The sequence below is a fragment of the Wolffia australiana genome, chromosome 5 (genome assembly GCF_029677425.1).
Source record: "Wolffia australiana isolate 7733 chromosome 5, ASM2967742v1".
Taxonomy (NCBI): Eukaryota; Viridiplantae; Streptophyta; class Magnoliopsida; order Alismatales; family Araceae; genus Wolffia; species Wolffia australiana.
The window spans coordinates 5,084,487-5,108,711 of NC_135839.1; positions in this window are offsets into that span (position 1 = coordinate 5,084,487).

The window sequence follows — 24,225 nt, forward strand, 5'->3', positions numbered from 1 at the left end:
AAGGGAGATTCTCATGGGGTGAGGAAGCGGAAAAGAGTTTTGGAGAAATTAAAGGCAAACTATGTTCTGCTCCTGTTTTAGCCTTGCCTGATTTTGATAAACTGTTTCAAATTGATTGTGATGCTTCAGTTGTCGGAGTTGGAGCAGTACTATCCCAAGAAGGCCGTCCGGTGGCTTTACAGGAAAAGTTATCTGATGCAAGAAAGAAGTGGGCGACCTCTGAGCTTGAATTCTATGCTGTGGTGCGAGCATTGCAGACATGGGAGCACTACTTGATCCAACGTGAGTTTGTGCTATTCACTGATCATCAAGCTTTGAAGTCATTAAATAGCCAGACCTCCGTCAACGGATGCATGCACGTTGGATTTCCTTTATCCAGCGTTTTAATTTTGTCATAAAGCATAAGTCTGGAGTTTCAAATAAGGTGGCAGAGCGCACTCGATCGCAAGACTGCCTGTTTAGTAAGCCTTACGCACTGAAGTATTTGGTTTTGAGCACCTGAAGGAGTTGTATGCAGATGATGAAGATTTTGCTCTAATCTGGAAGGCTTGCATTGAGGAAATGCAAAGAGGATTCCACCTTCAGGAGGACTATTTGTTTTACGGAGATCAGCTCTGCATCCCCGCACATCATTGAGGAGAAGTTGTTGAGGAGCTGCACTCGGGTGGTCTTGGTGGTCACTTTGGGCCGACAAGACCCTCCAGTTGCTTGAGGCGCGATACTATTGGCCACAAATGAAGAAGGATGTTGAAAACTTTGTCGGCGTTGTAGCATTTGCCAAAGCAGCGAGGACAAGCTCAAAACACAAGCCTGTACACTCCTCTGCCAATTCCTGAACATCCTTGGACAGATATATCCATGGACTTTGTGTTGGGATTACCACACAACGAGGTGCAGACTCTGTTTTTGTTGTGGTTGACAGGTTCTCCAAGATGGCTCACTTCCTACCATGCAAGAAGACAAATGATGCGGTTCAAGTGGCCAATCTGTTCTTCAAAGAAATTGTGCGCCTTCACGGAGTGCAGAGACGATCACCTCAGATCGAGACTCCAAGTTTCTGTCTCACTTTTGGGTGGCGCTATGGCGCGGTTCAAGACCATATTGAAGTTTAGCTCAACGTGTCACCCTCAGACAGATGGCCAAACAGAAGTTGTCAACAGAACACTGGGAAACCTTATTCGGTGTATTTCTGGAGACAAGCCAAAGCAATGGGATCTCACCCTTGCACAAGCTGAGTTTGCTTATAACTCCATGGTGAATCGCTCAACTAAGCAATCCCCATTCTCAATCGTGTATATTTATCCTCCCAAGATTCCTCTGGACCTCCTGCAACTACCGCTACACAAAGGCAAAGGCTTTAGCCACGGCCAACATGGCAGACTACATCAAGTCCGTCCATAGCAATGTGCATGACACTCTTACTGCCAGTTATGCAAAATACCAGGAGGCGGCAAACAAGAAGCGCGCAAGAAGATCTTTGCTGAAGCGATATGGTTATGGTCTTCCTGCAAGGAGAGGTTCCCCGCGGGCACCTACAACAAGATGAAGCCAAAGAAGTATGGGCCTTACAAGATACTGAAGAAAATTAATGACTATACATATGTCATTGACCTTCCAGAGGAAATGGAAATCTCCAAAACATTCAATGTAAGTGACATATATGAGTACTTTGCTGCAGAAGATAACTCGGGGCGAGTTCTTTTGAAGAAGGCGCTGGCGCAGCCCAGATGCCCATTTTCTAAGGCCCATTAGCAAGCTGTGGCCCATGAAGGAGATTCTTCTAGAACTGACAGAAACTGCAGAATTATACCTAGAGCCCTTAAAATCCTCTTACAGGATTTTCTCTGACAAGATCTTCGACAGGATTTCCTGACAAGATCTTCTGACAAGATTATCTCTGACAAGATCTTCTGACTGAATCCTCTGCCAGAATCTCTGCTCTTACTTGTCAGATCTGCAAATCTTCTGTTTTGTCCCATCAGGATCTTCTTGAGCCACACAAAATATCTCTGACAGCTTCTAGAAGGCCCAGAATCTGCAGGATATCTCTGCTCGGGCCTGACAAGCTGCTTATCCTCTGTTTTAGCTTGTCAGATTTGTTTTTCTCAATGTTTTGACTTGTCTTGTGATGGGTATAGTCATTATGGACGACCCTGCACTCCTTGTGGCCTATATAAGGCCCCCATGTACCCCTGACTGATTATTATTAAAACCTATGTCTTGTTGAAACTGTTATTTCTCCCCTATGAGTGTTCTCTTTGTTAGAGAGTGCTACGTGCTGTGGATTCAAGTACAACCCCTTGTGGACTCAAGGGTTGGAGAAGCTAGTTCTAAGGATTCAGGACTTAGCTACTTCAAGTAAAGCAAGGCTTTTGGACTCAAGTCGTGTTCTTACACCGTTCCTATCTTAAGGCTGCGCCACATGTTACAACAAAAATCCAAAAGCTGGTAGGAAGCAACCAAAATCAACGCACAGAGAACACTTGCATTCATGAAACTATAGATTCTACGCATTTTTTGCCATAAAAAAAACTGGACAGTGGGAGTTTGTGGCCTCTTGAGGTCAGACACACTAGGATTCGGGTGCAATATTCTGATAAAAGCCAAGAAGCTGATAATAAGCAACCAAAATCAGCGCACACAGAACTCTTGCTTTCTTGAAAACTATTGATTCTACGCATATTTTTGCCATCAAAAAATTGGGCACTAGGACTTTATTGCCTCTAAGGTCCACCACACTAGAATTTGGGTGCCGTGTTACTACCAAAGCCTAGAAGCTGGTAGGAAGCACCCAAAATAAACGCCCACATAATTGTTGCTTTCTTGAAAAGTAAAGATTCTTAGCATTTTTATGCCATGAAAAAGCTGGACACTGCGGTTTCTGGCCTCCTGAGATCCTACACACTAGGATTTGGGTGCCATGTTACAACCAAAGCCGAAAAGCTGGTAGTAAGCAACCAAAATCAGCGCACACAAAACACTTGCATCCATGAAAACTATAGATTCTACGCATTTTTTTCCATCAAAAAAGCTGGACAGTGGGAGTTTGTGGCCTCATGAGGTTCAACACACTAGGATTCGGGTGCCATGTTTCGATAAAAGCCGAGAAGCTGATAGGAAGCACCCAAAATCAACGCCCACAGAACTCTTGCTACCTTAAAAGGTGCATATTCCTAGCATTTTTTGCCATCAAAAAAGCTGGACAGTGGAAGTTTGTGTCCTCGTGACGTCCAACACACTAGGATTTGGGTGCGTGTTACTACCTAAGCCTAGAAGCTGGTAGGAAGCACGCAAAATCAACGCCCACAGAACTGTTGCTTTCTTGAAAAGTAAAGATTCTTAGCTTTTATGCCATGAAAAAGCTGGACACTGGCGGTTTTTGGCCTCTTAAGGTCCAACACACTAGGATTTTGGTGCCGTGTTACAACCAAAATCCAAAAGCTGGTAGGAAGCAACCAAAATCAACGCACACCAAACACTTGCATTCATGAAAACTATAGATTCTACGCATTTTTTTCCATCAAAAAAACTGGACAGTTGGAGTTTGTGGCCTCTTGAGGTCCAACACACTAGGATTCGGGTGCCATATTTTGATTGAAGCCAAGAAGCAACCAAAATCAGCGCACACAGAACTTTTGCTTTCTTGAAAACTATTGATTCTCGCATATTTTTGCCATCAAAAACATTGGGCACTAGGAGTTTATTGCCTCCTAAGGTCCACCACACTAGAATTTGGGTGCCATCTTACTACCCAAGCCTAGAAGCTGGTAGGAAGCACCCAAAATCAAGGCACATAGAACTCCTGGTTTCTTGAAAAGTTCAGATTCTTACATTTTTTGTCATCTAAAAAGCTAGACACAAGGAGTTTGTAGCTTCGTGAGGTCCAAAACATTAGTCTTTGAGTTCCTAGAACCTGGTAGGAAGCACCCAAAATCAAGGCACACCGAACTCTTGCTTTCTTGAAAAGTAAAGATGCTTAGCATTTTTATGCCATGAAAAAGCTGGACACTGGCGGTTTCTAGCCTCCTGGGTGCCATGTTACTCTGGCCGAGAATTAAGGCACACACTAGGATTTGGGTTGAATGTTGCGATAAAAGCCGAGAAGCTGATAGGAAGCACCAAAAATCAAGGCACATAGAACTCTTGCCTTCTTAAAAAGTGCAGATTCTTAGCATTTTTTGCCATCAAAAAAGCTGGGCACTAGGAGTTTATTGCCTCCTAAGGTCCACCACACTAGAATTTGGGTGCCATCTTACTACCAAAGCCTAGAAGCCGGTAAAAAGCACCGAAAATCCGAGAAGTTGATAGGTAGAACCCAAAATCAACGCCCCACATAACTCTTGCTATCTTATAAAGTGCAGATTCTTAGCATTTTTTGCCATCACAAAAGCTGGACACTAGGAGTTTCTGGCCTCCTAAGGTCCAACACACTAGGATTTGGGTGCCATGTTACTCTGGCCGAGAATCAAGGCACACACTAGGATTTGGGTGCAATGTTCGATAAAAGCCGAGAAGCTGATAGGAAGCACCCAAAATCAAGGCACATTGAACTTTGCTTTCTTGAAAAGTGCAGATTCTTAGAATTTTTGGTCGTCTAAAAGCATGACACAAGGAGTTTGTGGCCGTGAGGTCCAACGCAGTAGTCTTTGGGTGCCTAGATGCTGGTAGGAAGCACCCAAAATCAAGGCACACAATACTCTTGCTTTCTTGAAAAGTAAAGATTCTTACCATTTTGATGCGATCAAAAAGCTGGACACTGGCAATTTTTGGCCTCCTGAGGTCCAACACACTAGGATTTGGGTGCCATATAACAACCAAAATCCAGAAGCTGGTAGAAAGAACCAAAATCAACGCACACAGAACTCTTACTTTCTTGAAGACTGTAGATTCTTAGCATTTTTGCCTTCAAAAAGCTGGACACTGGCAGTTTCTGGCCTCCTGAAGTCCAACACACTAGTCTATGGGTTCCTAGAACCTGGTAGGAAGCACCCAAAATCAAGGCACACAGAACTCTTGCTTTCTCGAAATGTAAAGATTCTTAGCATTTTGATGCCATCAAAAAGCTGGACACTAGCGGTTTCTGGCCTCCTGCGGTCCAACACACTAGGATTTGGGTGCCATGTTACAACCAAAATACAGAAGCTGGTAGGAAGCAACCAAAATCAATGAGCACAGAACTCTTGCTTTCTCGAAAATTGTAGATTCTACACATTTTTTGCCATCAAAAGAGCTGCACAGTGGGAGTTTGTGTCCTCGTGAGGTCCAACACACTAGGATTCGGTTGCAATGTTCCGATAAAAGCCAAGAAGCTGATAGGAATCACCCAAAATCAACGCATGTAAAAAGCTGTACACAAGGATTTTGTGGCTTTCTAAGGTCCAACACACTAGTCTTTGGGTGCCTAGAAGCTGGTAGGAAGCACCCAAAATCAACGCCCACATAACCCTTGCTTTCTTGAAAACTGCAGATTCTTTGCATTTTATGCTATCAAAAAGCTGGGCACTGGCAGTTTCTGGCCTCTAGAGGTCCAACACACTAGGATTCGGTGCAATGTTCGATAAAAGCCAAGAAGATGATAGCAAGCACACAAAATCAACGCCCACATAACTCTTGCGGTCTTAAAAAGTGCAGATTCTGATGCAGCCCAGAAGACAATTTTCTAAGGCCCATTAGCAAGCTGTGGCCCATGAAGGAGGTTCTTCTAGAACTGACAGAAACTGCAGAATTATACCTAGAGCCCCTCAAAATCCTCTGATAGGATTTTCTCTAACAAGATATTCTGACAGGATTTTCCCTGGCAAGATCTTCTGACAAGATTATCTCTATCAAGATCTTCTGACTGAATCCTCTGCCAGAATCTCTGCTCTTACTTGTCAGATCTGCAAATCTTTTGTTTTGTCCCATCAGATCTTCTTGAGCCACACAAAATATCTCCTGATAGCTTCTAGAGGCCCAGAATCTGCAGAATATCTCTACTCAGGCCTGACAAGCTGCTTATCCTCTGTTTTAGCTTGTCAGATTTATTTTTCTCAATGTTCTGACTTGTCTTGTCATGGGTATAGTCATTATGGACGACCCTGCACTCCTTGTGGCCTATATAAGGCCCCCATGTACCCCTGAGTGATTATTATTGAAACCTATGTCTTGTTGAAACTATTGTTTCTCCCTATGAGTGTTCTCTTTGTTAGAGAGTGCTTGTGGATTCAAGTACAACCCCTTGTGGACTCAAGGGTTGGAGAAGCTAGTTCTGTGGATTCAGGACTAAGCTACTTCAAGTAGAGCAAGGCTTGTGGACTCAAGTCGTGTTCCTACACTGTTCCCATGCTAAAGCTCGCCAAGTGGTATCAGAGCCAGGTTTATCGTTGCAGCATCAACTTTAAAGGATGTCAAGAGGCAAGACAGCGCAGACTGAGGAAGATGCTTCAGCTGAGGTTACAGCTATTTTAAGGCAAGAGCTTTATGATTTGAGAGATTTTGTTCAAGAGCACTTCAACAATGTGCATGATACGTTGAAACAAATTTTTTCACGTATTACTGCTTTTGAGCAATCCCCTCACACTCAAAATCCAAGAAAAGGATCTGATGCAAGACCTTGTGGAGAGGATGCAAGGCGTTACAAAGTTGCAGAAGATGTGGACTTTTCCTCTTCCACAACTGCCGAAGCGGCATGAAGAAGAATATCGCATGAAGATGGAGATACCTCATTTCAATGGAACCTTGGAAATAGAGGAGTTCCTTGATTGGCTTGTTGAAGTAGAAAGATTCTTTGACTACACAAAGGTCCCAGAAGAGAAACAAGCAAAGGTGGTCTCTTAGAAGTTCAAGGGTTGTGCATCCGCTTGGTGGGAGCAGGTGTAGACTACTCTGTGACATAATCTCGAAAGTGGGAGAAGATGAAGAAGCTGCTGAAAGGTCGATTTCTTCCACCTGATTATAGATGTGTTTTATATAAACAGTATCAAGTTTGCCAGCAGCAAAATAGATCTGTGTGTGCTATACTGAAGAGTTTTATCGACTACAAACAAGGCTTGATTTGAATGAGCTTGAGGAGTACTGTATAGCGAGATACAAGAATGGCTTGCGGTGGGATATTGAAGAAAAGCTTTCTGTCCAGCCGTTTCACAAGCTTACTGATGTGGTGCTGGCGGCGGAGAGAGTTGAGCAGCTCATGCAAAGAAGGCCAAGATCTCGCACCGCACAAGGTGGACCTTCCCCCTTGCAAGATGGTGTCAGGCACGCTGGAGAAAATCAAGGGCACAATGGGCGGTCGAATTCTTTTACCTTGAGACCGACTGGCTCAGCAGCACCTGGGAGGAGCTCAACAACGAAGAACCCATATGCACCAAATATTGTGGTGAACTGCTATCGGTGCAATGAGGAAGGGCACAAATCTAATGTTTGCCCTACTCGAAAGGTGATCAATTATGCAGATGCAAATGATGATGAAGAAGAGGAGCTTGAAGATGAGAACGAGGAGCTTGAAGATGAGAGCGAGGAGTTTGAAGAAAACATCATGGAGGCGACTGGGGAACCTCTCTCTCTTGTTGTGAGGAGGCTCATGTTCACCCCAAGGAAGGAAGAACACCCTCAACGACGGAACATCTTTTGCACTCGGTGCACCGTCCGAGACAAGGTATGCGACATCATTATTGATGGAGGAAGTAGTGAAAATATCGTTTCTCTAAACATGGTGAAGAAGCTAGCTTTGAAGACAGAGCCACATTCCCAACCTTATGAGATCGGGTGGATTCATGATGATATTGGGGCCAAAGTCGGTGAGACTTGTCTGGTGAAATTCTCCATTGGTGAGAAATATGTGGATGAAGTGCAATGTGATGTTGTGGATATGAATGCTTGCCATATCATCCTTGGGCGGCGTGGCAATCTGGCCGTGATGCAACCCACAGAGGAAGAAAGAATTGCTTTACCTTCTTCAAAGATGGTCAGAAATTTGCGTTGAATCCCATGACCAGCAAGCCTGCTCCTAGCAAGAAGAAAAAGCGCGATGCTGATTGGCGGAAAGGAGTTATTTTCTTGCATTGATGAAAACCCTAATGTTGTGTTTGTTGTACAGAAGATGGATCCTCACCCATGTGGTTCTCCTGATATCCGTGAAGAGGTGCGAAGCTCCTACTTGAGTTTCAGATATTCAGAAGACACCCTCTACTCTTCCACCGATGAGGATATCCAGCACCACATCGACCTCGTTCGAGAGCAAGTTTGCCAAATTTGCCCCACTACAGAATGAGCCCAAAGGAGAATCAGATTTTGCAGGATCAAGTGGATGAGCTGTTGCAGAATGGACTCATAAGGAAAGCATGAGCCCATGTGTTGTTCCTGCTTTGTTGGTGCCAAAAAGATGGGAGCTGGAGGATGTGTGTCGATAGTCGAGCAATCAACAAGATCACGGTAAAATATCGCTTCCCAATTCAGCGACTTGATGATATGCGGATATGTTATGTGGCTCCAAGGTATTTTCGAAGATCGACTTGAAGAGTGGATACCATCAGATTCAAATTCGCCAGAGGATGAGTGGAAGACTGCATTTAAGACAAAGGCAAGTCTGCAGTGGCTTGTTATGCCATTCGGCCTCTCTAATGCTCCCAGCACATTTATGAGGATGATGAATCAGGTACTACAACCCTTTATTGGAAAATTTGTGGTTGTTTACTTTGATGATATATTGATCTATAGCACAACTGAGGAGAACACATGTTGCATCTGCGAGAAGTTTTAAGCGTGCTGCAAGAAATGTTGTTTATGACTAGCAATGTAGTCTTTCTTGGATATGTGGTTAATGCAGGCGGAATACAAGTTGATGAAGAGAAGATCAAAGCAATTCAGGATTGGCGGCTCCCACAAACATCCATCAGTGCGAAGTTTCCATGGACTTGCCTCGTTTTATCGGCGGTTCATTGAATTTTAAGCGCTATCATGGCTCCAATCACTGAATGCATGAAGAAAGGAGATTCTCATGGGGTGAGGAAGCGGAAAAGAGTTTTGGAGAAATTAAAGGCAAACTATGTTCTGCTCCTGTTTTAGCCTTGCCTGATTTTGATAAACTGTTTCAAATTGATTGTGATGCTTGATTTGTGGAGTTGGAGCAGTACTATCCCAAGAAGGCCGTCGGTGGCTTTACAGGGAAAAGTTATCTGATGCAAGAAAGAAGTGGGCGACCTCTGAGCTTGAATTCTATGCTGTAGTGCGAGCATTGCGGACATGGGAGCACTACTTGATCCAACGTGAGTTTGTGCTATTCACTGATCATCAAGCTTTGAAGTCATTAAATAGCCAGACCTCCGTCAACCGGATGCATGCACGTTGGATTTCCTTTATCCAGCGTTTTAATTTTGTCATAAAGCATAAGTCTGGAGTTTCAAATAAGGTGGCGAGCGCACTCGATGCAAGACTGCCTGTTTAGTAAGCCTTACTGAAGTATTTGGTTTTGAGCACCTGAAGGAGTTGTATGCAGATGATGAAGATTTTGCTCTAATCTGGAAGGCTTGCATTGAGGAAATGCAAAGAGGATTCCACCTTCAGGAGGACTATTTGTTTCACGGAGATCAGCTCTGCATCCCCGCACATCATTGAGGAGAAGTTGTTGAGGAGCTGCACTCGGGTGGTCTTGGTGGTCACTTTGGGCGCGACAAGACCCTCCAGTTCTTGAGCGCGATACTATTGGCCACAAATGAAGAAGGATGTTGAAAACTTTGTCGGCGTTGTAGCATTTGCCAAAGCAGCGAGGACAAGCTCAAAACACAAGCCTGTACACTCCTCTGCCAATTCCTGAACATCCTTGGACAGATATATCCATGGACTTTGTGTTGGGATTACCCACTTTAACGAGGTGCAGACTCTGTTTTTGTTGTGGTTGACAGGGTCTCCAAGATGGCTCACTTCCTACCATGCAAGAAGACAAATGATTCGGTTCAAGTGACCAGTCTGTTCTTCAAAGAAATTTGACGCCTTCACGGAGTGCCTGAGACGATCACCTCGGATCGAGACTCCAAGTTTCTGTCTCACTTTTGGGTGGCGCTATGGCGCCGGGTCAAGACCATATTGAAGTTTAGCTCAACGTGTCACCCTCAGACAGATGGCCAAACAGAAGTTGTCAACAGAACACTGGGAAACCTTATTCGGTGTATTTCTGGAGACAAGCCAAAGCAATGGGATCTCACCCTTGCACAAGCTGAGTTTGCTTATAACTCCATGGTGAATCGCTCAACTAAGCAATCCCCATTCTCAATCGTGTATATTTATCCTCCCAAGATTCCTCTGGACCTCCTGCAACTACCGCTACACAAAGGCAAAGGCTTTAGCCACGGCCAACATGGCAGACTACATCAAGTCCGTCCATAGCAATGTGCATGACACTCTTACTGCCAGTTATGCAAAATACCAGGAGGCGGCAAACAAGAAAGCAGCAAGAAGATCTTTGCTGAAGGCGATATGGTTATGGTCTTCCTGCGCAAGGAGAGGTTCCCCGCGGGCACCTACAACAAGATGAAGCCAAAGAAGTATGGGCCTTACAAGATACTGAAGAAAATTAATGACTATACATATGTCATTGACCTTCCAGAGGAAATGGAAATCTCCAAAACATTCAATGTAAGTGACATATATGAGTACTTTGCTGCAGAAGATAACTGGGGCGAGTTCTTTTGAAGAAAGCGCGCTGGCGCAGCCTAGATGCCCATTTTCTAAGGCCCATTAGCAAGCTGTGGCCCATGAAGGAGATTCTTCTAGAACTGACAGAAACTGCAGAATTATACCTAGAGCCCCTTAAAATCCTCTTACAGGATTTTCTCTGACAAGATCTTCTGACAGGATTTCCCTGACAAGATCTTCTGACAAGATTATCTCTATCAAGATCTTCTGACTGAATCCTCTGCCAGAATCTCTGCTCTTACTTGTCAGATCTGCAAATCTTCTGTTTTGTCCCATCAGGATCTTCTTGAGCCACACAAAATATCTCCTGACAGCTTCTAGAAGGCCCAGAATCTGCAGGATATCTCTGCTCGGGCCTGACAAGCTGCTTATCCTCTGTTTTAGCTTGTCAGATTTGTTTTTCTCAATGTTTTGACTTGTCTTGTGATGGGTATAGTCATTATGGACGACCCTGCACTCCTTGTGGCCTATATAAGGCCCCCATGTACCCCTGACTGATTATTATTAAAACCTATGTCTTGTTGAAACTGTTATTTCTCCCCTATGAGTGTTCTCTTTGTTAGAGAGTGCTTCTGTGCCTGTGGATTCAAGTACAACCCCTTGTGGACTCAAGGGTTGGAGAAGCTAGTTCTAAGGATTCAGGACTTAGCTACTTCAAGTAAAGCAAGGCTTTTGGACTCAAGTCGTGTTCTTACACCGTTCCTATCTTAAGGCTGCGCCACATGTTACAACAAAAATCCAAAAGCTGGTAGGAAGCAACCAAAATCAACGCAGAGAACACTTGCATTCATGAAACTATAGATTCTCGCATTTTTGCCATAAAAAAACTGGACAGTGGGAGTTTGTGGCCTCTTGAGGTCAGACACACTAGGATTAGTGCAATATTCTGATAAAAGCCAAGAAGCTGATAATAAGCAACCAAAATCAGCGCACAGAACTCTTGCTTTCTTGAAAACTATTGATTCTACGCATATTTTTGCCATCAAAAAAATTGGGCACTAGGACTTTATTGCCTCCTAAGGTCCACCACACTAGAATTTGGGTGCCGTGTTACTACCAAAGCCTAGAAGCTGGTAGGAAGCACCCAAAATCAACGCCCACAGAACTCTTGCTTTCTTGAAAAGTAAAGATTCTTCGCATTTTTATGCCACGAAAAAGCTGGACACTACGGTTTCTGGCCTCCTGAGATCCTACACACTAGGATTTGGGTGCCATGTTACAACCAAAACCATAAAGCTGGTAGGAAGCAACCAAAATCAGCGCACACAAAACACTTGCATCCATGGAAACTATAGATTCTACGCATTTTTTTCCATCAAAAAAGCTGGACAGTGGGAGTTTGTGGCCTCATGAGGTTCAACACACTAGGATTCCGGTGCAATGTTCCGATAAAAGCCGAGAAGCTGATAGGAAGCACCCAAAATCAACGCCCACAGAACTCTTGCTACCTTAAAGGTGCATATTCCTGGATTTTTTTGCCATCAAAAAAGCTGGACAGTGGAAGTTTGTGTCCTCGTGACGTCCAACACACTAGGATTTGGGTGCCGTGTTACTACCTAAGCCTAGAAGCTGGTAGGAAGCACGCAAAATCAACGCCCACAGAACTGTTGCTTTCTTGAAAAGTAAAGATTCTTAGCTTTTTATGCCCTGAAAAAGCTGGACACTGGCGGTTTTGGCCTCTTAAGGTCCAACACTAGGATTTTGGTGCCGTGTTACAACCAAAATCCAAAAGCTGGTAGGAAGCAACCAAAATCAACGCACACCAAACACTTGCATTCATGAAAACTATAGATTCTACGCATTTTTTTCCATCAAAAAAACTGGACAGTTGGAGTTTGTGGCCTCTTGAGGTCCAACACACTAGGATTCGGTGCCATATTTTGATTAAAGCCAAGAAGCAACCAAAATCAGCGCACACAGAACTTTTGCTTTCTTGAAAACTATTGATTCTCATATTTTTGCCATCAAAACATTGGGCAGTAGGAGTTTGTGGCCTCCTAAGGTCCAACACACTAGAATTTGGGTGCCATCTTACTACCCAAGCCTAGAAGCTGGTAGGAAGCACCCAAAATCAAGGCACATAGAACTCCTGGTTTCTTGAAAAGTTCAGATTCTTACATTTTTTGTCCTCTAAAAAGCTAGACACAAGGAGTTTGTAGCCGTGAGGTCCAAAACATTAGTCTTTGAGTTCCTAGAACCTGGTAGGAAGCACCCAAAATCAAGGCACACGAACTCTTGCTTTCTTGAAAAGTAAAGATGCTTAGCATTTTATGCCATGAAAAGCTGGACACTGGCGGTTTCTAGCCTCCTGGGTGCCATGTTACTCTGGCCGAGAATTAAGGCACACACTAGGATTTGGGTTGAATGTTGCGATAAAAGCCGAGAAGCTGATAGGAAGCACCAAAAATCAAGGCACATAGAACTCTTGCCTTCTTAAAAAGTGCAGATTCTTAGCATTTTTTGCCATCAAAAAAGCTGGGCACTAGGAGTTTATTGCCTCCTAAGGTCCACCACACTAGAATTTGGGTGCCATCTTACTACCAAAGCCTAGAAGCCGGTAAAAAGCACCGAAAATCCGAGAAGTTGATAGGTAGAACCCAAAATCAACGCCCCACATAGAACTCTTGCCTTCTTAAAAAGTGCAGATTCTTAGCATTTTTTGCCATCACAAAAGCTGGACACTAGGAGTTTCTGGCCTCCTAAGGTCCAACACACTAGGATTTGGGTGCCATGTTACTACGAAAGCCGAGAATCAAGGCACACACTAGGATTTGGGTGCAATGTTCCGATAAAAGCCGAGAAGCTGATAGGAAGCACCCAAAATCAAGGCACATTGAACTTTTGCTTTCTTGAAAAGTGCAGATTCTTAGAATTTTTGGTCGTCTAAAAAGCATGACACAAGGAGTTTGTGGCTTCGTGAGGTCCAACGCAGTAGTCTTTGGGTGCCTAGATGCTGGTAGGAAGCACCCAAAATCAAGGCACACAATACTCTTGCTTTCTTGAAAAGTAAAGATTCTTACCATTTTGATGCGATCAAAAAGCTGGACACTGGCAATTTTTGGCCTCCTGAGGTCCAACACACTAGGATTTGGGTGCCATATAACAACCAAAATCCAGAAGCTGGTAGAAAGAACCAAAATCAACGCACAGAACTCTTACTTTCTTGAAGACTGTAGATTCTTAGCATTTTTGTGGCGTTCAAAAAGCTGGACACTGGCAGTTTCTGGCCTCCTGAAGTCCAACACACTAGTCTATGGGTTCCTAGAACCTGGTAGGAAGCACCCAAAATCAAGGCACACAGAACTCTTGCTTTCTCGAAATGTAAAGATTCTTAGCATTTTGATGCCATCAAAAAGCTGGACACTAGCGGTTTCTGGCCTCCTGCGGTCCAACACACTAGGATTTGGGTGCCATGTTACAACCAAAATACAGAAGCTGGTAGGAAGCAACCAAAATCAATGAGCACAGAACTCTTGCTTTCGAAAATTGTAGATTCTACACATTTTTGCCATCAAAAGAGCTGCACAGTGGGAGTTTGTGTCCTCGTGAGGTCCAACACACTAGGATTCGGTTGCAATGTTCCGATAAAAGCCCAGAAGCTGATAGGAATCACCCAAAATCAACGCGCATGTAAAAAGCTGTACACAAGGATTTTGTGGCTTTCTAAGGTCCAACACACTAGTCTTTGGGTGCCTAGAAGCTGGTAGGAAGCACCCAAAATCAACGCCCACATAACTCTTGCTTTCTTGAAAACTGCAGATTCTTTGCATTTTTATGCTATCAAAAAGCTGGGCACTGGCAGTTTCTGGCCTCTAGAGGTCCAACACACTAGGATTCAGTGCAATGTTCCGATAAAAGCCAAGAAGATGATAGGAAGCACACAAAATCAACGCCCACATAACTCTTGCGGTCTTAAAAAGTGCAGATTCTGATGCAGCCCAGAAGACAATTTTCTAAGGCCCATTAGCAAGCTGTGGCCCATGAAGGAGATTCTTCTAGAACTGACAGAAACTGCAGAATTATACCTAGAGCCCCTCAAAATCCTCTGATAGGATTTTCTCTAACAAGATATTCTGACAGGATTTTCCACTGGCAAGATCTTCGACAAGATTATCTCTATCAAGATCTTCTGACTGAATCCTCTGCCAGAATCTCTGCTCTTACTTGTCAGATCTGCAAATCTTCTGTTTTGTCCCATCAGATCTTCTTGAGCCACACAAAATATCTCCTGATAGCTTCTAGAAGGCCCAGAATCTGCAGAATATCTCTACTCAGGCACGACAAGCTGCTTATCCTCTGTTTTAGCTTGTCAGATTTATTTTCTCAATGTTCTGACTTGTCTTGTCATGGGTATAGTCATTATGGGCGACCCTGCACTCCTTGTGGCCTATATAAGGCCCCATGTACCCAGTGATTATTATTGAAACCTATGTCTTGTTGAAACTATTGTTTCTCCCCTATGAGTGTTCTCTTTGTTAGAGAGTGCTTGTGGATTCAAGTACAACCCCTTGTGGACTCAAGGGTTGGAGAAGCTAGTTCTGTGGATTCAGGACTAAGCTACTTCAAGTAGAGCAAGGCTTGTGGACTCAAGTCGTGTTCCTACACTGTTCCCATGCTAAAGCTGCGCCAAGTGGTATCGAGCCAGGTTTATCGTTGCAGCATCAACTTTAAAGGATGTCAAGAGGCAAGACAGCGCAGACTGAGGAAGATGCTTCAGCTGAGGTTACAGCTATTTTAAGGCAAGAGCTTTATGATTTGAGAGATTTTGTTCAAGAGCACTTCAACAATGTGCATGATACGTTGAAACAAATTTTTTCACGTATTACTGCTTTTGAGCAATCCTCACACTCAAAATCCAAGAAAAGGATCTGATGCAAGACCTTGTGGAGAGGATGCAAGGCGTTACAAAGTTGCAGAAGATGTGGACTTTTCCTCTTCCACAACTGCGAGAAGCCGGCATGAAGAAGAATATCGCATGAAGATGGAGATACCTCATTTCAATGGAACCTTGGAAATAGAGAGTTCCTTGATTGGCTTGTTGAAGTAGAAAGATTCTTTGACTACACAAAGGTCCCAGAAGAGAAACAAGCAAAGGTGGTCTCTTAGAAGTTCAAGGGTTGTGCATCCGCTTGGTGGGAGCAGGTGTAGACTCTGTGACACGCAATCTCGAAAGTGGGAGAAGATGAAGAAGCTGCTGAAAGGTCGATTTCTTCCACCTGATTATAGATGTGTTTTATATAAACAGTATCAAGTTTGCCAGCAGCAAAATAGATCTGTGTGTGCTATACTGAAGAGTTTTATCGACTACAAACAAGGCTTGATTTGAATGAGCTTGGGGAGTACTGTATAGCGAGATACAAGAATGGCTTGCGGTGGGATATTGAAGAAAAGATTTCTGTCCAGCCGTTTCACAAGCTTACTGATGTGGTGCTTTGGCGGCGGAGAGAGTTGAGCAGCTCATGCAAAGAAGGCCAAGATCTGCACCGCACAAGGTGGACCTTCCCCTTGCAAGATGGTGTCGAGCACGCTGGAGAAAATCAAAGGGCACAATGGGCGGTCGAATTCTTTTACCTTGAGACCGACTGGCTCAGCAGCACCTGGGAGGAGCTCAACAACGAAGAACCCATATGCACCAAATATTGTGGTGAACTGCTATCGGTGCAATGAGGAAGGGCACAAATCTAATGTTTGCCCTACTCGAAGGTGATCAATTATGCAGATGCAAATGATGATGAAGAAGAGGAGCTTGAAGATGAGAGCGAGGAGCTTGAAGATGAGAGCGAGGAGTTTGAAGAAAACATCATGGAGGCGACTGCGGGAACCTCTCTCTCTTGTTGTGAGGAGGCTCATGTTCACCCCAAGGAAGGAAGAACACCCTCAACGACGGAACATCTTTTGCACTCGGTGCACCGTCCGAGACAAGGTATGCGACATCATTATTGATGGAGGAAGTAGTGAAAATATCGTTTCTCTAAACATGGTGAAGAAGCTAGCTTTGAAGACAGAGCCACATTCCCAACCTTATGAGATCGGGTGGATTCATGATGATATTGGGGCCAAAGTCAGTGAGACTTGTCTGGTGAAATTCTCCATTGGTGAAATATGTGGATGAAGTGCAATGTGATGTTGTGGATATGAATGCTTGCCATATCATCCTTGGGCGGCCGTGGCAATCTGGACCGTGATGCAACCCACAGAGGAAGAAAGAATTGCTTTACCTTCTTCAAAGATGGTCAGAAATTTGCGTTGAATCCATGACCAGCAAGCCTGCTCCTAGCAAGAAGAAAAAGCGGCGATGCTGATTGACGGAAAGGAGTTATTTTCTTGCATTGATGAAAACCCTAATGTTGTGTTTGTTGTACAGAAGATGGATCCTCACCCATGTGGTTCTCCTGATATCCGTGAAGAGGTGCGAAGCTCCTACTTGAGTTTCCAGATATTCAGAAGACACCCTCTACTCTTCCACCGATGAGGATATCCAGCACCACATCGACCTCGTTCGAGGAGCAAGTTTGCCAAATTTGCCCCACTACAGAATGAGCCCAAAGGAGAATCAGATTTTGCAGGATCAAGTGGATGAGCTGTTGCAGAATGGACTCATAAGGGAAAGCATGAGCCCATGTGTTGTTCCTGCTTTGTTGGTGCCAAAAAAAGATGGGAGCTGGAGGATGTGTGTCGATAGTCGAGCAATCAACAAGATCACGGTAAAATATCGCTTCCCAATTCCGCGACTTGATGATATGCCGGATATGTTATGTGGCTCCAAGGTATTTTCGAAGATCGACTTGAAGAGTGGATACCATCAGATTCAAATTCGCCAGGGGGATGAGTGGAAGACTGCATTTAAGACAAATGCAAGTCTGCATGCAGTGGCTTGTTATGCCATTCGGCCTCTCTAATGCTCCCAGCACATTTATGAGGATGATGAATCAGGTACTACAACCCTTTATTGGAAAATTTGTGGTTGTTTACTTTGATGATATATTGATCTATAGCACAACCGAGGAGAACACATGTTGCATCTGCGAGAAGTTTTAAGCGTCTTTGCAAGAAATGTTGTTTATGACTAGCAATGTAGTCTTTCTTGGATATGTGGTTAATGCAGACGGAATACAAGTTGATGAAGAGAAGATCAAAGCAATTCAGGATTGGCGGCTCCACAAACATCCATCAGGTCTGAAGTTTCCATGGACTTGCCTCGTTTTATCGGCGGTTCATTGAATTTAGCGCTATCATGGCTCCAATCACTGAATGCATGAAGAAAGGGAGATTCTCATGGGTGAGAAGCGGAAAAGAGTTTTGGAGAAATTAAAGGCAAACTATGTTCTGCTCCTGTTTTAGCCTTGCCTGATTTTGATAAACTGTTTCAAATTGATTGTGATGCTTGATTTGTCGGAGTTGGAGCAGTACTATCCCAAGAAGGCCGTCCGGTGGCTTTTTACGAGGAAAAGTTATCTGATGCAAGAAAGAAGTGGGCGACCTCTGAGCTTGAATTCTATGCGTGGTGCGAGCATTGCAGACATGGGAGCACTACTTGATCCAACGTGAGTTTGTGCTATTCACTGATCATCAAGCTTTGAAGTCATTAAATAGCCAGACCTCAAATCAACCGGATGCATGCACGTTGGATTTCCTTTATCCAGCGTTTTAATTTTGTCATAAAGCATAAGTCTGGAGTTTCAAATAAGGTGGCGACGCACTCGTCGCAAGACTGCCTGTTTAGTAAGCCTTCGATGAAGTATTTGGTTTTGAGCACCTGAAGGAGTTGTATGCAGATGATGAAGATTTTGCTCTAATCTGGAAGGCTTGCATTGAGGAAATGCAAAGAGGGATTCCACCTTCAGGAGGACTATTTGTTTCACGGAGATCAGCTCTGCATCCCCGCACATCATTGAGGAGAAGTTGTTGAGGAGCTGCACTCGGGTGGTCTTGGTGGTCACTTTGGGCGCGACAAGACCCTCCAGTTGCTTGAGCGCGATACTATTGGCCACAAATGAAGAAGGATGTTGAAAACTTTGTCCGGCGTTGTAGCATTTGCCAAAGCAGCGAGGGACAAGCTCAAAACACAAGCCTGTACACTCCTCTGCCAATTCCTGAACATCCTTGGACAGATATATCCATGGACTTTGTGTTGGGATTACCCCGCACACAACGAGGTGCAGACTCTGTTTTTGTTGTGGTTGACAGGTTCTCAAGATGGCTCACTTCCTACCATGCAAGAAGACAAATGATGCGGTTCAAGTGGCCAATCTGTTCTTCAAAGAAATTGTATGCGCCTTCACGGAGTGCAGACGATCACCTCGGTCGAGACTCCAAGTTTCTGTCTCACTTTTGGGTGGCGCTATGGCGCCGGTTCAAGACCATATTGAAGTTTAGCTCAACGTGTCACCCTCAGACAGATGGCCAAACAGAAGTTGTCAACAGAACACTGAAACCTTATTCGGTGTATTTCGGAGACAAGCCAAAGCAATGGGATCTCACCCTTGCACAAGCTGAGTTTGCTTATAACTCCATGGTGAATCGCTCAACTAAGCAATCCCCATTCTCAATCGTGTATATTTATCCTCCCAAGATTCCTCTGGACCTCCTGCAACTACCGCTACACAAAGGCAAAGGCTTTAGCCACGGCCAACATGGCAGACTACATCAAGTCCGTCCATAGCAATGTGCATGACACTCTTACTGCCAGTTATGCAAAATACCAGGAGGCGGCAAACAAGAAAGCAGCGCAAGAAGATCTTTGCTGAAGGCGATATGGTTATGGTCTTCTGCATAAGAGAGGTTCCCATGAGCACCTACAACAAGATGAAGCCAAAGAAGTATGGGCCTTACAAGATCTGAAGAAAATTAATGACTATACATATGTCATTGACCTTCCAGGAAATGGAAATCTCCAAAACATTCAATGTAAGTGACATATATGAGTACTTTGCTGCAGAAGATAACTGGGGCGAGTTCTTTTGAAGAAGGCGCTGTGCAGCCCAGATGCCCATTTTCTAAGGCCCATTAGCAAGCTGTGGCCCATGAAGGAGATTCTTCTAGAACTGACAGAAACTGCAGAATTATACCTAGAGCCCTTAAAATCCTCTTACAGGATTTTCTCGACAAGATCTTCGACAGGATTTCCCACGACAAGATCTTACGACAAGATTATCTCTATCAAGATCTTACTGACTGAATCCTCTGCCAGAATCTCTGCTCTTACTTGTCAGATCTGCAAATCTTCTGTTTTGTCCCATCAGGATCTTCTTGAGCCACACAAAATATCTCCTGACAGCTTCTAGAAGGCCCAGAATCTGCAGGATATCTCTGCTCGGGCCTGACAAGCTGCTTATCCTCTGTTTTAGCTTGTCAGATTTGTTTTTCTCAATGTTTTGACTTGTCTTGTGATGGGTATAGTCATTATGGACGACCCTGCACTCCTTGTGGCCTATATAAGGCCCCCATGTACCCCTGACTGATTATTATTAAAACCTATGTCTTGTTGAAACTGTTATTTCTCCCCTATGAGTGTTCTCTTTGTTAGAGAGTGCTTCTGTGCCTGTGGATTCAAGTACAACCCCTTGTGGACTCAAGGGTTGGAGAAGCTAGTTCTGTGGATTCAGGACTAAGCTACTTCAAGTAGAGCAAGGCTTGTGGACTCAAGTTGTGTTCAGTCAGAAGATCTTGTTAGGGAAAATCCTGTCAGAATATCTTGTCAAAGAAAATCCTATCAGAGGATTTTGAGGGCCTCTAGGTATAATTCTGCAGTTTCTGTCAGTTCTAGAAGAACCTCCTTCATGGGCCACAGCTTGCTAATGGGCCTTAGAAAATTGTCTTCTGGGCTGCATCAGAATCTGCACTTTTTAAGACCGCAAGAGTTATGTGGGCGTTGATTTTGTGTGCTTCCTATCATCTTCTTGGCTTTTATCGGAACATTGCACCCGAATCCTAGTGTGTTGGACCTCTAGAGGCCAGAAACTGCCAGTGCCCAGCTTTTTGATAGCATAAAAATGCAAAGAATCTGCAGTTTTCAAGAAAGCAAGAGTTATGTGGGCGTTGATTTTGGGTGCTTCCTACCAGCTTCTAGGCACCCAAAGACTAGTGTGTTGGACCTTAGAAAGCCACAAACTCCTTGTGTACAGCTTTTTACATGCGCGTGTATTCTGGGTGCTTCCTATCAGCTTCTGGGCTTTTATCGGAACATTGCAACCGAATCCTAGTGTGTTGGACCTCACGAGGCTACAAACTCCACTGTGCAGCTTTTTTATGGCAAAAAATGTGTAGTATTTACAATTTTCAAGAAACCAAGAATTCTGTGATCGTTGATTTTGGTTGCTTCCTTCCAGCTTCTGTATTTTTGTTGTAACATTGCACCTAAATCCTAGTGTGATGGACGTCAGGAGGCCAGAAACTGCCTGTGTCCAGCTTTTTTTAAGGAAAAAATGCTAAGAATCTACAGTTTTCAAGAAAGTAACAGTTCTGTGTGCGTTGATTTTGGTTCTTTTCTACCAGCTTCTGGATTTTGGTTGTTATATGGCACCCAAATCCTAGTGTGTTGGACCTTAGGAGGCCATAAACTCCTAGTGTCCAGCTTTTGTGATGGCAAAAAATGCTAAGAATCTGCACTTTTTAAGATAGCAAGAGTTATGTGGGGCGTTTATTTAAGGTTCTACCTATCAACTTCTCGGATTTTTGGTGCTTTTTACCGGCTTCTAGGCTTTGGTAGTAAGATGGCACCAAAATTCTAGTGTGGTGCACCTTAGGAGGCAATAAACTCCTAGTGCCCAGCTTTTTTGAGGCCAAAAAATGCTAAGAATCTGCACTTTTTAAGAAGGCAAGAGTTCTATGTGCCTTGATTTTGGGTGCTTCCTTTCAGCTTCTTGGCTTTTATCGGAACAATGCACCCAAATCCTAGTGTGTTCCTTGATTCTCGGCTTTCGTAATAACATGGCACCCAGGAGGCCAGAAAATGCCAGTGTCCAGCTTTTTCATGGCATAAAAATGCTAAGCATCTTTACTTTTCAAGAAGGCAAGAGTTATGTGTGCCTTGATTTTGGGTGCTTCCTACCAGCTTCTGTATGTTGGTTGTAACATGGCACCCATATCCTAGTGTGATGCAGGACCTCAGCAGGCCAGAAACGGCCAGCGTCCAGCTTTTTGATGGCATCAAAATGCTAGGAATCTTTACATTTCAAGAAAGCAAGAGTTCTGTGTGCCTTGATTTTGGGTGCTTCCTACCAGCTTCTGTATTTTGGTGGTAACATGGCACTTAAATCCTAGTGTGTTGGACCTTAGGAGGCCAGAAACCGCCAGCGTCCAGCTTTTTGATGGCATCAAAATTCTAAGAATCTTTACATTTCAAGAAAGCAAGACTTCTGTGTGCCTTGATTTTGGGCACTTCCTACCAGCATCTAGGCACCCAAAGACTAGTGCGTTGGACCTCACGAAGCCACAAACTTCTTGTGTCCAGCTTTTTAGATGACCAAAAATTCTAAGAATCTGCACTTTTCAAGAAAGCAAGTGTTCAATGTGCCTTGATTTTGGGTGCTTCCTATCAGCTACTCCACTTTTATCGGAACATTGCACCCAAATCCTAGTATGTGCCTTGATTGTCGGCTTTCGTAGTAACATGGCACCCAAATCCTAGTGTGTTGGACCTTAGGAGGCCAGAAACTCCTAGTGTCCAACTTTTGTGATGGCAAAAAATGCTAAGAATCTTTACTTTTCAAGAAAGCAAGAGTATTGTGTGCCTTGATTTTGGGTGCTTCCTACCAGCATCTAGGCACCCAAAGACTACTGCGTTGGACCTCACGAAGCCACAAACTCCTTGTGTCATGCTTTTTAGACGACCAAAAATTCTAAGAATCTGCACTTTTCAAGAAAGCAAAAGTTCAATGTGCCTTGATTTTGGGTGCTTCCTATCAGCTTCTCGGCTTTTATCGGAACATTGCACCCAAATCCTAGTGTGTGCCTTGATTCTCGGCTTCCGTAGTAACATGGCACCCAAATCCTAGTGTGTTGGACCTTAGGAGGCCAGAAACTCCTAGTGTCCAGCTTTTGTGATGGCAAAAAATGCTAAGAATCTGCACTTTATAAGATAGCAAGAGTTATGTGGGGCGTTGATTTTGGGTTCTACCTATCAACTTCTCGGATTTTCGGTGCTTTTTACCGGCTTCTAGGCTTTGGTAGTAAGATGGCACCCAAATTCTAGTGTGGTGGACCTTAGGAGGCAATAAACTCCTAGTGCCCAGCTTTTTTGATGGCAAAAAATGCTAAGAATCTGCACTTTTTAAGAAGGCAAGAGTTCTATGTGCCTTGATTTTTGGTGCTTCCTATCAGCTTCTCGGCTTTTATCGGAACAGTGCACCCAAATTCTAGTGTGTGCGTTGGTTCTCGGCTTTCGTAGTAACATGGCACCCAGGAGGCTAGAAACCGCCAGTGTCCAGCTTTTTCATGGCATAAAAATGCTAAGCATCTTTACTTTTCAAGAAAGCAAGAGTTCGGTGTGCCTTGATTTTGGGTGCTTCCTACCAGGTTCTAGGAACTCAAAGACTAATGTTTTGGACCTCACGAAGCTACAAACTCCTTGTGTCTAGCTTTTTAGATGACAAAAAATGTAAGAATCTGAACTTTTCAAGAAACCAGGAGTTCTATGTGCCTTGATTTTGGGTGCTTCCTACCAGCTTCTAGGCTTGGGTAGTAAGATGGCACCCAAATTCTAGTGTGGTGGACCTTAGGAGGCAATAAACTCCTAGTGCCCAATGTTTTTGATGGCAAAAATATGCGTAGAATCAATAGTTTTCAAGAAAGCAAAAGTTCTGTGTGCGCTGATTTTGGTTGCTTCTTGGCTTCAATCAAAATATGGCACCCGAATCCTAGTGTGTTGGACCTCAAGAGGCCACAAACTCCAACTGTCCAGTTTTTTTGATGGAAAAAAATGCGTAGAATCTATAGTTTTCATGAATGCAAGTGTTTGGTGTGCGTTGATTTTGGTTGCTTCCTACCAGCTTTTGGATTTTGGTTGTAACACGGCACCAAAATCCTAGTGTGTTGGACCTTAAGAGGCCAAAAACATGATGTCCAGCTTTTTCATGGCATAAAAAGCTAAGAATCTTTACTTTTCAAGAAAGCAACAGTTCTGTGGGCGTTGATTTTGCGTGCTTCCTACCAGCTTCTAGGCTTGGGTAGTAAGATGGCACCCAAATTCTAGTGTGGTGGACCTTAGGAGGCAATAAACTCCTAGTGCCCAATGTTTTTGATGGCAAAAATATGCGTAGAATCAATAGTTTTCAAGAAAGCAAAAGTTCTGTGTGCGCTGATTTTGGTTGCTTCTTGGCTTCAATCAAAATATGGCACCCGAATCCTAGTGTGTTGGACCTCAAGAGGCCACAAACTCCAACTGTCCAGTTTTTTTGATGGAAAAAAATGCGTAGAATCTATAGTTTTCATGAATGCAAGTGTTTGGTGTGCGTTGATTTTGGTTGCTTCCTACCAGCTTTTGGATTTTGGTTGTAACATGGCACCAAATCCTAGTGTGTAGGATCTCAGAGGCCAGAAACCGCAGTGTCCAGCTTT